General features: G+C 43.1%; 1 protein-coding gene and 2 pseudogenes across 3 annotated transcripts in view; 2 read left to right on the top strand and 1 right to left on the bottom strand.

Moving 5' to 3' along the window:
• BSN (bassoon presynaptic cytomatrix protein) overlaps nucleotides 1–13304 on the bottom strand; it is a 143960-nt gene that overhangs the window by 91670 nt on the left and 38986 nt on the right. The window lies entirely within an intron of this gene.
• LOC128592168 (60S ribosomal protein L7-like) lies at nucleotides 3596–4406 on the top strand (annotated as a pseudogene). Its single transcript, XR_008381789.1, has one exon. The product of XR_008381789.1 is annotated as a 60S ribosomal protein L7-like (transcript).
• On the top strand, nucleotides 5579–5932 carry LOC128592172 (selenoprotein K-like; annotated as a pseudogene).

The raw sequence follows: 13304 nt of genomic DNA, 5'->3' as shown, positions 1-13304 counted from the left end.
AAACCAGGGGGAAAAATATTGTTGGTAGAAGATTGCTTTGTAAGAAATAATAAAGGAAGTTTTTCAGGCAGAAGGCAAGTGACACCACATAACACTGATTCAAACCCACACACAAAAAAACCCAGAGTGCTGGGAAAGGTAGTTATGTAGATAAGTATAAAAGAAAGTGTAAGGCACATTTCTTCTCTTTTATTCTCTTAACTGATTTAAGAAACAATTGCACAAAACAATGTGTATGTGTATCTGTATTGTTTCTGTATAACAAGTAGAAACTTTATGTGTATGTTTATATGTACTGTTTCTACATAACACATAGAAAAGTATTACGTTCGACAAAAAGGACACAAAAGAGGTAAGTGGGAATAAAACTGTATCAAAGTAAGGAAATGACATCATATAGTGACTCTAATCTACAGGAAAATATGAGGAGACTCAGAAATGGTAAATAAGAAAGGTAATATAACAAGCTCTGCAAATATAAGCTTGCTCTCCTTTCTTTCCTTTCAGCTTCTTTAAAATATCATATCAGGGCTCGGTGCATGTAGCTCAAGCAGCTAAGGTGCCAGCCACATACACTAGATTGGCGGGTTCAAATCCAGCCTGGGCCTGCCAAACGACAATGACAACTACAACCAAAAAATAGCCAGGCATTATGTTGGGCCCCTGTAGTCCCAGCTACTTGGGAGGCTGAGGCAAGAGAGTCACTTAAGCCCAGGAATTGGAGGTTATTGTGAGCTGTGATGCCACAACACTGTACAGAGCGTGACATAGTGAGACTCTGTCTCAAAAAAAAAAAAGAATTGAAATAATATAAACATATAAAATAAAGCATGTTTTCTGAATACAACATACTAAATTATAAATCAGTAAAGGTATATGAAATTTACAAGTAAGTTAAATAACACATTCACAAATACCCAATCAGTTGGAGAAGAAATCACTAGGACTATTCTGTGAAGGAAGGATCCTAAAAAAAAAAAAGAAGAAAGAAAAAAGAAATCACTAGGAAAATTTTAAAATATTTTGAGACAAATGAAAATGAAAACACTGCATACCAAAATACATGGGATGCTAGCACTCAGGGAGGCTGAGGTGTGTGGATTGCCTGAGCTCACAGGTTTGGGTGCAGTGAAGCTAGTACTCAGAGAGAAACTTTGTTGTTGTTGTTGCAGTTTGGCCAGGGCTGGGTTTAAATCCTCCCCCCTCGGTATACGGGGCCAGCGCCCTACCCACTGAGCAACAGGCGCTGCCCCAGAGAGAAACTTTGACCTTAAAAACCTATATTCAAAAGAAGAGGAATGCTCTTTAAGAGCATCAACAGGCTCGGCACCTGTAACTCAGCGGCTAGGGCGCCACCCACGTGGATGGGACCTGGGGGGTTCAAATCCAGCCCTGGCCCGCCAGACAACAATGCTGACTACAACCAAAAATAGCTGGATGTTGTGGCGGGCGCCGTAGTAGGCCCAGTTACTCGGGAAGCTGAGTGAGCCACATACGCCACCCCATTGTCCCCTGTGATGATGAAGCATGGTTACATTGGTGAATTTGAAATCCTCAATGATCGCAGAGCTGGGAAAATTGTTGAGAACCTCACAGACAGGTTAAACGAGTGTGGAGCGATCAGCCCCAGGTTTGCTGTGCAACTTTAGAAAGATGGCAGAATTGTCTGCTCCCATCCCGCCAGTTTGGTTTCACTGTACTGACAACTTCAGCTGGCATCATGGACCACGAAGAAGCAAGAAGAAAACACACAGGAGGGAAAATCCTGCGATTCTTTTTCTAGGGATGCAATACATATTGAACAAATGAAATACCTCAATGAACACAAAACAAAAGAAAACAAAAACAAACAAAATGATCAGTCCTGTACTCTACCTAACTCAAAAAAAAAAAAAAAAGAAGAAGAAGAAGAAAGACTTCAAACCAATAATCTAAATTTCCCCCTTTTTTTGGAAAAACAGGATCTCAATCTGTTGCCCAAGATGAATAATGATGTGATCCTAGTTCAAACTCTATGGGCTCAGGCTATCTTCCTTCTTCAGCCTCTTTAGTAGTTTGGACTAGAGATGCATGCTGCCACATCTAGCTAATTTGTTGGGTTGTTTTCTTGTTTTTTTTTTTTTTGGGGGGGGGGCGTTTATTGAGACAGAGTCTCACTTTTGTCTCTCTGCCCACCTAGGCCTCCCAGAGTGCTGGGATTATAGGCATGAACCACCACCTGGCCCACGTGTTCATTTCTACTTTTTTTGAGACAGAGCCTCAAGCTGTTGCCCTGGGTAGAGTGCCACAGCATCACAGCTCACAGCAACCTCCAACTCCTGGGCTCAAGCGAGTCTCCTGCCTCCACCTCCCAAGTAGCCTACAGGCACCTGCCACAGCGCCGGGCTATTTTTTTGGTTGCAGCCGTCATCGTTGTTTGGCGGGCCCAGGCTGGGTTCGAACCTGCCAGCTCAGGTGTATGTGGCTGGCGCCTTAGCCACTTGAGTCACAGGCGCCGAGCCATTTCTACCTTTTTGTTTTTGTTTTTAAGACAGAGTCTCACTATGTCACCCTCGGTAGAGTGCTATGGCATCACAGCTCAAGCAACCTCAAACTCTTGGGCTCAAGTGATTCTCTTGCCGCAGCCTCCCAAGTAGCTGAGATTACAGGCACCTGCCACAATGCCCAGCTATTTTCCTGTTGCAGTTGTCATTGATGCTCAATTGGCTGGGGCTGGGTTCGAACCCACCAGCCTCGGAGTATGTCAACCAGCCACCAACCACTGCACTACGGACACTGAGCCTTTTTTTTTTTTTTGATACAGAGTCTCACTATGTCACCCTGGGTAGAGTGCTGTGTGTCACAGCTCACAGCAACCTCAAACTCTTGGGCTTAAGTGATTCTCTTGCCTCAGCCTCCCAAGTGGCTAGGACTATAGGCACCAGCCACAACACCCGCTATTTTCGTTATTGTTGCCATTGTTGTTTAGCAGGCCCTGGCCAGGTTCAAACCTGCCAGCCCCAGTGCATACGGCCTAACCACTGAGCTAAGGGTGCCAAGCCCCACATGCTCATTTCAATTGATACATAAATCTGGGCGGCGCCTGTGGCTCAAAGGGGTAGGGCACCAGTCCCATATGCCGGAGGTGGTGGGTTCAAACCCAGCCCCGGCCAAAAACCACAAAAAATAAATAAATAAAAAAGGGGGGGCGCCGGCCCCATATACCAAGGGTGGTGGGTTCAAACCCACCCCAGCCAAACTGCAACAAAAAAAAATAGCCGGGCATTGTGGCGGGTGCCTGTAGTCCCAGCTGCTCGGGAGGCTGAGGCAAGAGAATCACGTAAGCCCAAGAGCTGGAGGTTGCTGTGAGCCATGTGACGCCACGGCACTCTACCGAGGGCAGTAAAGTGAGACTCTGTCTCTACAAAAAAAAAAAAAGGTAGAAAGTTAAATTTAATTTCTATATACTAACAGTGAACACGCCAGACGGTGACATAGTGAGACTCTGTCTCAAAAAACAAACAAACAAACAAAAAGTGGAGAGACATTCTGTGCTCATCAATTGCAAGGAAATGTTGTTAAAATCCACAGATTCAGCTCTTTTCCGGCTGGAACCATGGAGGGTGTTGAAGAGAAGAAAAAGAAGGTTCCTGCTGCGCCAGAAACCCTTAAGAAAAAGCCAAAGAATTTCACAGAGCTGAAGATCAAGCATCTGAGAAAGAAGTGTGCCCAAAAGATGCTTCAAAAGGTAAGGAGGAAGCTTATCTATGAAAAAGCTAAGTATTAGCATAAAGAATACAGGCAGACATACAGAACTGAGATTCGGATAGCTAGGATGGCAAGAAAACCTGGCAACTTCTGTGTACCTGCAGAACCAAAATCGGCATTTGTCATCAGGATCAGAGGTATCAATGGTGTGAGTCCAAAAGTCCGAAAAAGTATTGCAGTTTCTTGGCCTTCGTCAGATCTTTAATGGAACTTTTGTTAAGCTCAACAAGGCTTCCATTAACATGCTGAAGATTGTAGAACCATATATTGCATGGGGGTACCCAAATCTGAAATCGGTAAATGAGCTAATCTACAAGCATAGCTATGGCAAAATCAAAAAGAAATGAATTGCATTCACTGATAACAGTTTGCTTGCACGATCTCTTGGTAAATATGGCATCATCTGCGTGGAGGATCTCATTCATAAGATCCACACTGTTGGAAAATGCTTCAAAGAAGCAAATAACTTCTTCTGGCCCTTCAAGTTATCATCTCCATGGGGTGGAATGAAGAAAAAGACAACCCACTTTGTAGAAGGGGGAGATGCTGGTAACAGGGAAGACCAAATCAATAGGCTTATTGGAAGAATGAACTAAGGAATCTGACCTGATTATTTTTGTAATCTGGTCAGTAAATAAACAGTGACTGCTTTCAAATTGGAAAAAAAAATAAAATCCACAGATTCAATGCAATCTGTATCACAATCCCAGCAGCATATTTTTTTCAGAAATAGAAAAACACAATCTAGGCTTGGCACCTGTGGCTCAAGCAGCTAAGGTGCCAGCCACATACACCTGAGCTGGCGGGTTCGAATCCAGCCAGGGCCCGCCAAACAACAATGACGGCTGCAACCAAAAAATAGCCGGGTGTTGTGGTGGGCACCTGTAGTCCCAGCTACTTGGGAGGTGGAGGCAGGAGAATCACTTGAGCCCAGGAATTGGAGGTTGCTGTGAGTTGTGATGTCACAGCACTCTACCCAGGGCAACAGCTTGAGGCTCTGTCTCAAAAAAAAAGAAAGAAAGAAAGAAAGAAAAACGCAATCTAAAATTCTTATGGGGGCGGCACCCATAGCACAGTGGGTAGGGTGCCAGCCACATACATCCAGGCTGGTGGGTTCAAACCCAGCCAGGGCCAGCTAAACAACAATGGCAACTGCAACAACAAAAAAGGAGTCCCAAAAAAGGAGTTGCTGTAGTCCCAGCAATTGGGAGGCTGAGGTAAGAGAATAGCTTAAGCCCAAGTGTTTGAGGTTGCTATGAGTTGTGATGTCATGGCACTCTACTGAGGGCAAGATAGTGAGACTCTGTCTCAGATGAAAATGAATAAATAAATAAATAAATAAATATTCTTATGGAAGCTCCAGGGACCCCCAAATAGTCAAAGCAATCTTGAAAAAGAAGAACATACCGATTTCAAACATATTACAAAGCTACAGTAATCAAAACAATGTGGTAAATACAGTCATATACATTCCAATGAAATGCAACAAAAGCCCAGAAATAAGCCCTCATATATATGGTTAAATGATTTTTGATGCGAGTACCAAGACCACTGAATGGGGATAGAAAAATCTTTCTTAGCCGGGCGTTGTGGCGGGTGCCTGTAGTCCCAGCTATTCGGGAGGCTGAGGCAAGAGAATCGCTTAAGCCCAGTAGTTGGAGGTTGCTGTGAGCTGTGTGAGGCCACGGCACTCTACCGAGGGCCATAAAGTGAAACTCTGTCTCTACAAAAAAAAAAAAAAATCTTTCTGACAAATGATGTTAAGATAACTGAATATTTATATATAAAAATATAAAGTTAGAGTCACTCAGAAGCAGGGAAACCAGGCAAGATGGTTTACATCTCGAATGGGCAAGTATTGGACAGCCAGAGTCAGTCTCCATGGAGATTATCTTTGATAACAGATTTCTTCTGGGGAATAGCTGAGTTTGTGGTTTTGTTTTTCAAAACTCTGCTTCAGCAAGATGTGAAGAAAAGAAGAGGCTATGGAAACTCATCTGATTCCAGATATGATGATAGAAGAGGGCCACCGGGAAATCCTCCCCGAAGAATGGGTCGAATCAATCATCTGCAAGGCCCCAGTCCTCCTCCTATGGCTGGTGGATGAGGAAGGTAAATGTCTGCTCTAAGAAGCAGACAAATGGACAAGCACATTCATAGCAGAAGGAAACCATCAAGAAGTGAAGGGCTGACCACAGTGGACAAGTAGATGAATGTGTGCATCTAAACAAGGATTGCTCTGTGTCTTCACAGATGAATGAGGTCAGGCTGGGAATTCTCTCTGTAGGGAACTGGCCTGACTGACATGCAGTTCTATAAATGTACCTTTTGTCTCATCTTTTTTGTATAGTTTACTAAAGTATTAATAGTTTTAATAAGTAAATATTTTTAGGTTGCAAAAGTGATTCTTCATCTTTATATATTTGAATCACAAGCTCTGAATCTGAAGAAATAAAAAGGTGTGCATTCAATACTGTTAGTGTCACCTTTTTCAATTTCTGAAATACTGTTCATTGTCACTTTGTTCTTCTTTATAAATAAATCACATTGTATTTATTTCAGTACTATGCAAAAAAAAATATATAAAGTTAGACCTTCTCTTACTCAGATACAAAAATTAATTCAAATGAATCAAATATCTAAGCAGAAGAGCTCAAACTATAAAATTCTTAGAAGAAAACTTAAGGGGTTGGGCATGATGGCTCATGCCTGTAATCCTACCACTTTGGAAGGCCAAGGTGGGAGGATTGCTTGAGGTCAGGTGTTTCAGACCAGCCTAAGCAAGAGTGAGATCCTGGGCATGGTGTTGCGTGCCTGTTGTCCCAGCTACCCAGGAAGCTGAGGTAGGTGGAATGCTAGAGCCCAGGAGTTATGGGAATGAGCTAGGCCTAGGCTATGGCACTCTAGCTAAGCAACTGAGTGAGACTGTGTACTCCTCAAAAAAAAAAAATTTTTTTTTTAAACTTGGCAACATAGGGCACTAATAAGAGAGAAAAGACAACTCACAGAATGGGAGAAAACATTTGCAAATCAAATATCTAGTAAGTGATCAATATCCAGAATATATAAAGAACTCCAACAACTAACAAAACACCAAACAACATGGCTAAAAAAATAGGCAAAAGACTTGAACAGATGTTTCTCCAAAGAAGATACATGAATGGCCAATAAGCACAGGAAAAGATGCTCATCATCATTAATGATCAGGGAAATACACATGAAAAGTACAATGAGATACCACTTTACACTCTTTGGGTTGGCTATTATTAAAAACAAACAAACAAAAACCTAGAAAATAAATGTTGACAAGGATGTGGAGAAATTGGAATCTTCAAATAATGCTGGCAGGAATGTAACATTATGCAGTTGCTATGGAAAATTGTTGGCAGTTCCTCAAAAAGCTAAACATAGAATTACCATATGATCTAGTAATTCCATTCCTAAGTATCTATCCAGAGGAACTGAAAGCAGAGACTGGAACAGGTATTTGAATGCCAATATTCCTTGCACCATTATTCACAAAACAATAGTCCCTCCTTATTCTTATGCAATAGGTTCCAAGATGAATCCAAGTGGATGCCTAAAACCACAAATAGCGCCAAACTCTATATATGCTATTTTTTCATATATATATACACACATATATATATATTTATGATACTATATGTATATACTTATGATAAAGTGTAATATATAAATTAGGCTAATGATTAACAAGAACTCATAAGATAGAACAATTATAACTGTATGCTATAATAAAAGTTATGTGAATGTGGTATCTATGGTACTCTACTACAAGTAACTGAAACCACAAAGAGTAAGACCATAGATGAGGTGGGATAGATGAGGTGGGATACAGTAGTCAAAAACTACAAATAGGCTCAGTGCCTGTAGCTCAGCAGCTAGGGTGCCAGCCACATATGCTGGACCTGGTGGGTTCGAACCCAGCCTGGGCCTGCCAAACAACACTGACAACTATAACCAAAAAATAGCCGGCCGTTTTGGCGGGCGCCTGTAGTCCCAGCTACTTGGGAGGCTGAGCCAAGAGAATTGCTTAAGCTCAAAAGTTGGAGGTTGCTGTGAGCTGTGACACCATGACACTCTACTGAGGGTGACATAGAGAGATTGTCACAAAAAAATAAAATAAAATAAAGTAGAAATAGCCCAGTGTCCATCTATAGATGAATGGATAGATTCATCTATATACATATGTATCTAGATACATATATAATGAAGTATTATTCAGTCATAAAAAGGAATGAAGTTCTGATTGCTATATTATGGGTGAATCTATAAAACAAATGTTAAGTGAAATAATCCAGACACAAAAGAACAAATACTGTGTGATTCCACTTATTTAAGGTACCTAGAATAGTAAATTCATAAAGACACAGAGTACAATAGAAGTTACCAGGGGCTAGCTCAGCTCCTGTAGCTCAAGCGGCTAAGGCGCCAGCCACATACGCCAGAGCTGGTGGGTTCGAATCCAGCCCAGGCCTGCCAAACAACAATGACAACTACAACCAAAAAATAGCTGGGCATTGTGGCGGGCATCTATAGTCCCAGCTACTTGGGAGGCTGAGGCAAAAGAATTGCTTAAGCCCAGAAGTTGGAGGTTGCTGTGAGCTGTGATACCACAGCACTCTACCCAGGGTGACAGCTTGAGGCTCTGTCACAAAAAAAAAAAAAAAAAAAAGAAGTTACCAGGGGCTGGAGAGAGGGAAGAATGTAGACTTACTGGTTAATGGTGATAGAGATTTTTTTTTTCTTTTTTTTCTTTTGGAGATAAGAGTCTCAAGCTGTCGCCCTGGGTAGAGTGCTATGGCGTGATAGCTCATAGCAACCTCCAACTCGGGCTAAAGAGATTCTCTTGCCTCAGTTTTTCTATTTTTAGTAGAGATGGGGTCTTGCTTTTGCTCAGGCTGTTCTTAAACTCATGAGCTCAAGCAATCCACCTGCCTCGGCCTCCTAGAGTGCTAGGATTACAGGTGGGATTACTGTACCTAGCCTGAGTTTCTGTTTAGAGGTAATAAAAAGTTTAGGAAATAAATAGTGGTGATAGCTGTATAATATTGTGGATATACAATAATTAATGCCACAAAATTGTACCCTCAAAATGGTTAAAATGGTAAAATTTTATGTATGGCTTGGCACAGTGGCTCACACTTGTAATCTTAGCACTCTGGGAGGCTGAGGCTGGAGGATCACTTGAACTCAGGAGTTCAAGACCAGCCTGAGTGAGACCCCATCTCTACTAAAAACAGAACAATTAGCCAGGCATAGTGGTGGGCACCTATAGTCTCAGCTACTCAGGAGGCTGAAGCAAGAGGATTGCTTGATCCTAGGAATTTGAGGTTGCTGTGAGCTAGGCTGAGGCCACCACCCTCTAGCCCAGGCAACAGACTGCCTCAAAAACAAGCAAGCAAACAAACAAACCTAGCAAAACAAATCCAGCAACATATCTAAAGGACTTAACACGATTACCAAACAGAATTTATCCTAGACTTTCAATGATTTAACATAGAAAAATCAATTTCTGTAAAATATCACACAAATGAGTTAATAAACAAAAATGAGAGTCATCTTGACAGACCACATGATTAATTATCTCAATACATGCAGAAAAAGCATCTGATACCTTTTCCATCCAGAATTTTTTTATGATTAAAAAAAAAAATTAAGGCAGTGCCTGTGGCTCAGTGGGTAGGGCACTGGCCCCATATACCGAGGGTGGTGGGTTCAAACCCAGCCCTGGCCAAACTGCAACAAAAAAATAACCAGGCGTTGTGGCGGGCACCTGTAATCCCAGCTGCTCAGGAGGCTGAGGAAAGAGAATCGCCTAAGTCCAGGAGTTGGAGGTTGCTGTGAGCTGTGTAATGCCATGGCACTCTACCAAAGGCAACAAAAAAATTTAAAGGCCAGGCACGGTGGCGCCTGTAATCCTACCACTCTGGGAGGCTGAGGCGGGTAGATTGCCTAAGCTCACAGGTTTGAGATCAGCCTGAGCAAGAGCCAGACCCCATCTCTAAAAATAGCCAGGTGCTGTGGCAGGCGCCTGTAGTCCCAGCTACTCTGGAGGCTGAGACAAGAGAATCTCTTGAGACCAAGAGTTTGAGGTTGTTGTGAGCAGTGACACCATAGCACTCTACCAAAGGCAACAGATAAGACTCTGTCTCAAAAAAAAGTGAGACAGAGTTTCACTTTGTCACCCCCAGTAGAGTGCTGTGGCATCACAGCTCACAGCAACCGCCAACTTTTGGGCTTAGGTGATTCTTTTGCCTCAGCCTCCCGAGTAGCTGGGACTACAGGCACCCGCCACAAGGCCCAGCTATATTTTGTTGCAGTTGAGCTTGGGCCGGATTTGAACCAGCCACCCTCAGTATATGGGGCCAGCGCCCTACCCACTGAGCCACAGGCGCTGCTGCCCCCCCAAAAAAAAAATTTAACACCACATTTGTGGTGATAGAAATAAAAATTCCACAAAGTACAAATAGAAAGGAACTTCAGTTTGTTAAAGAGTACTTCTAAAAAACCCATACCTAGGCTCGGTGCCTGTGGCTCAAGCGGCTAAGGCTCCAGCTACATACAACTGAGCTGGCGGGTTCCAATCCAGCCCAGGGCTTGCCAAACAACAATGACAGCTGCAACCAAAAAACAGCTGGGCGTTGTGGTGGGTGCCTATAGTCCCAGCTACTTGGGAGGCGAAGGCAGGAGACTTGCTTGAGCCCAGGAGTTGGAGGTTGCTGGGAGCTGTGATGCCACGGCAGTTTACCCACGGCGACAGCTTGAGGGTCTGTCTCAAAAAACAAAAACAAAAAAAAAACCCATACAGGGAGGCGCCTGTGGCTCAAAGGGGTAGGGCGCTGGCCCCATATACCGAAAGTGGCAGGTTCAAACCAGCCCCTGCCAAAAACTGCAAAAAAACCCCACAAAAACCCATACCTAATCTCAACCATACTTACTGATGAATGGATAAAGTGTAGTGCATCTATACAATGAAATATCCTTGAACAATATAAAGGAACAAACTACTGACATAAGCTACATCATGGGTGAGCCTTAGAAAGCATGCTAAGTTAAAGAAATAAGAACCAAAAAAACATATATTGCATGATTCCATTTATACAAAATGTCAGAAATAACAAAAGTACAGCGGTAGAGAAATTAGCCATTATCTAGGCCTGAAGGGTAAACGGAGGGAGGTAGAATAGAAAGTGACAGCTGATGGGTATCAGGTTTCTTTTGGGGATGATGATTAGATTGTGGCTTTGGTTATACAATTATAAATGTTCTAAAAACCACTTAAGTGGGTGAATTTTATGATATGTGAATTATATCTCAAAAAGATGTTAAAATATACAATATACACTTTAAAATTGTAAGCATCTACTACTATGCTAATGTATTAAGCATTCACAAAATTAGAAAATGAAACATGATATTTAAAATGAAAAACAGGCTCGGCGCCTGTGGCTCAAGCGGCTAAGGCACCAGCCACATACACCTGAGCTGGCGGGTTCGAATCCAGCCTGGGCTCGCCAAACAACAACGACAGCTGCAACCAAAAAATAGCCAGGCATTGTGGTGGGTGCCTGTAGTCCCAGCTACTTGGGAGGCAGAGGCAGGAGAATCGCTTGAGCCCAGGAGTTGGAGGTTACTGTGAGCTGTGATGCCACGCACTCTACCCAGGGCGATAGCTTGAGGCTCTGTCTCAAATAAATAAATAAATAAAAATAAAAATGAAAAACAAGAGGGCACCCGTAACTCAGTGATTAGGGCATCGGCCACAAACACTGGGAATGGTGGGTTCGAGCCCAGCCGGGGCCAACTAAAACAACAGTGACAACTGCAACAACAACAACAACAAAAAAATAGCCAGGTGTTGTGGTGGGTGCCTGTAGTCCCAGCTACTTGAGAGGCTGAAGCAAGAGAATCACTTAAGCCCAAGAGTTTGAGGTTGCTGTGAGCTATGATGCCACAGAACTCTACCAAATGTGTCAAAGTGAGACTCTGTCTCAAAGAAAATGAAAACCAAAACCAAAACTTAGCTATGAAACAGGTAATGATTTCAATGCCTTTCATTGCTGAGAGTCAGAACAGTAACACCCCCCACACACACACCAGCTGCTATGTTTTCAGCTCACTGTGTGCCAGGCTCTTCCTTTACATAACCAATCGCCTAACAACCACACAGGTAGGTATTCTTATCATTTCCATTTTTCCTGAGAAAATATAAGATTAAAGAAACAAAGCAGCTTAAGGTCACCAGAAAAGTAAGCAGTAAGGAGAAGCCTAGCCTGGGAGCTCCTGACCCTCTGAAGTAGTCCCTCAGAAATACACTGAGAACATTAATGTACACAGCTATGATTTAATAATAAAAAAGAAGGGCAGCGCCTGTGGCTCAAAGGGGTAGGGAGCCAGCCCCATATGCCAGAGGTGGCGGGTTCAAACCCAGCCCCGGCCAAAAACTGCAAAAAAAAAAAGAAAGAAAGAAAGAAATACACTTAGAAGGCTAGTTCCTAGAAAACATATCTCCTGGCTATTTGCCATATCATAGAAAATGAAAATGTTCCTAGTAGGGTAGAATTTGAGTTAAGAGGCTGGGAATAGTGGCTCATGCCTATAATTCCAGCACTTAGGAGGCTGAGGCAGGTGGATTGCCTGAGCTTACAGGTTTCAGACCAGCCTGAGCCAGAGCCAGACCCCCATCTCTAAAAAAAAAAATAGCTGGGCATTTTGGTGGGTGCCTGTAGTTCCAGCTACTTGGGAGGCTCAGGCAAGAGAATCACTTGAACCCAAGAGTTGGAGGTTGCTATAAGTGATGACGCCACAGCACTCTACCCAGGGTGACATAGTGAGACGCTGTCTCAAAAAAGAACAAAAAAAAAAGAATTTAAGTTAAAACCCAGTAATATACAAGATGCCGCAGGGCACAGTGGATCACGCCTGTAATCCCAGCACTGTGGGAGGCTGAGGAAGGAGATATAAAGTAACAAAGTTATCAGGGCCAAAACACTAATCCTTTGAAACTTTGAAACACAAGAGAGTGGGGAAAAGCATCTCCTATATTGTTCAGTGAAAAAAGCAAAGTACAGGAGTTGGAGGTTGCTGTGAGCTGTGTGATGCCATGGCACTCTACAGAGGGCGATAAAGTGAGACTCTGTCTCTACAAAAAAAAAAAAAAAAGCAAAGTACAAAGCAATGTATTTAACATGATCCCATTTCTTCAAAAAACTACGTGTGTGTGGGCGGCACCTGTGGCTCAGTTGGTGGGGCACTGACCCCATATACTGAGGGTGGTGGGTTCCAAACCCAGCTCCAACCAAACTGCAAAAATTAGCCAGGCATTGTGGTGTGTGCCTGTAGTCCCAGCTACTAGGGAGGCTGAGGCAAGAAAATTGCCTAAGCCCAGGAGTGGGAGGTTGCTGTGAGCTGTGTGATGCCACGGCACACTACCGAGGGTGATAAAGTGAGACTCTGTCTCTACAAAATAAAACTACATGTGTGTAGGCTTGGCACCTGTGGCTCAAGGGGCTAAGGCACCAGCCACATACACC

The sequence above is a fragment of the Nycticebus coucang genome, chromosome 8, assembly GCF_027406575.1.
Source record: "Nycticebus coucang isolate mNycCou1 chromosome 8, mNycCou1.pri, whole genome shotgun sequence".
NCBI lineage: Eukaryota > Metazoa > Chordata > Mammalia > Primates > Lorisidae > Nycticebus > Nycticebus coucang.
The sequence above is the reverse complement of the archived record's forward strand: the minus strand, read 5'-3'. Positions and strand labels throughout refer to the sequence as shown.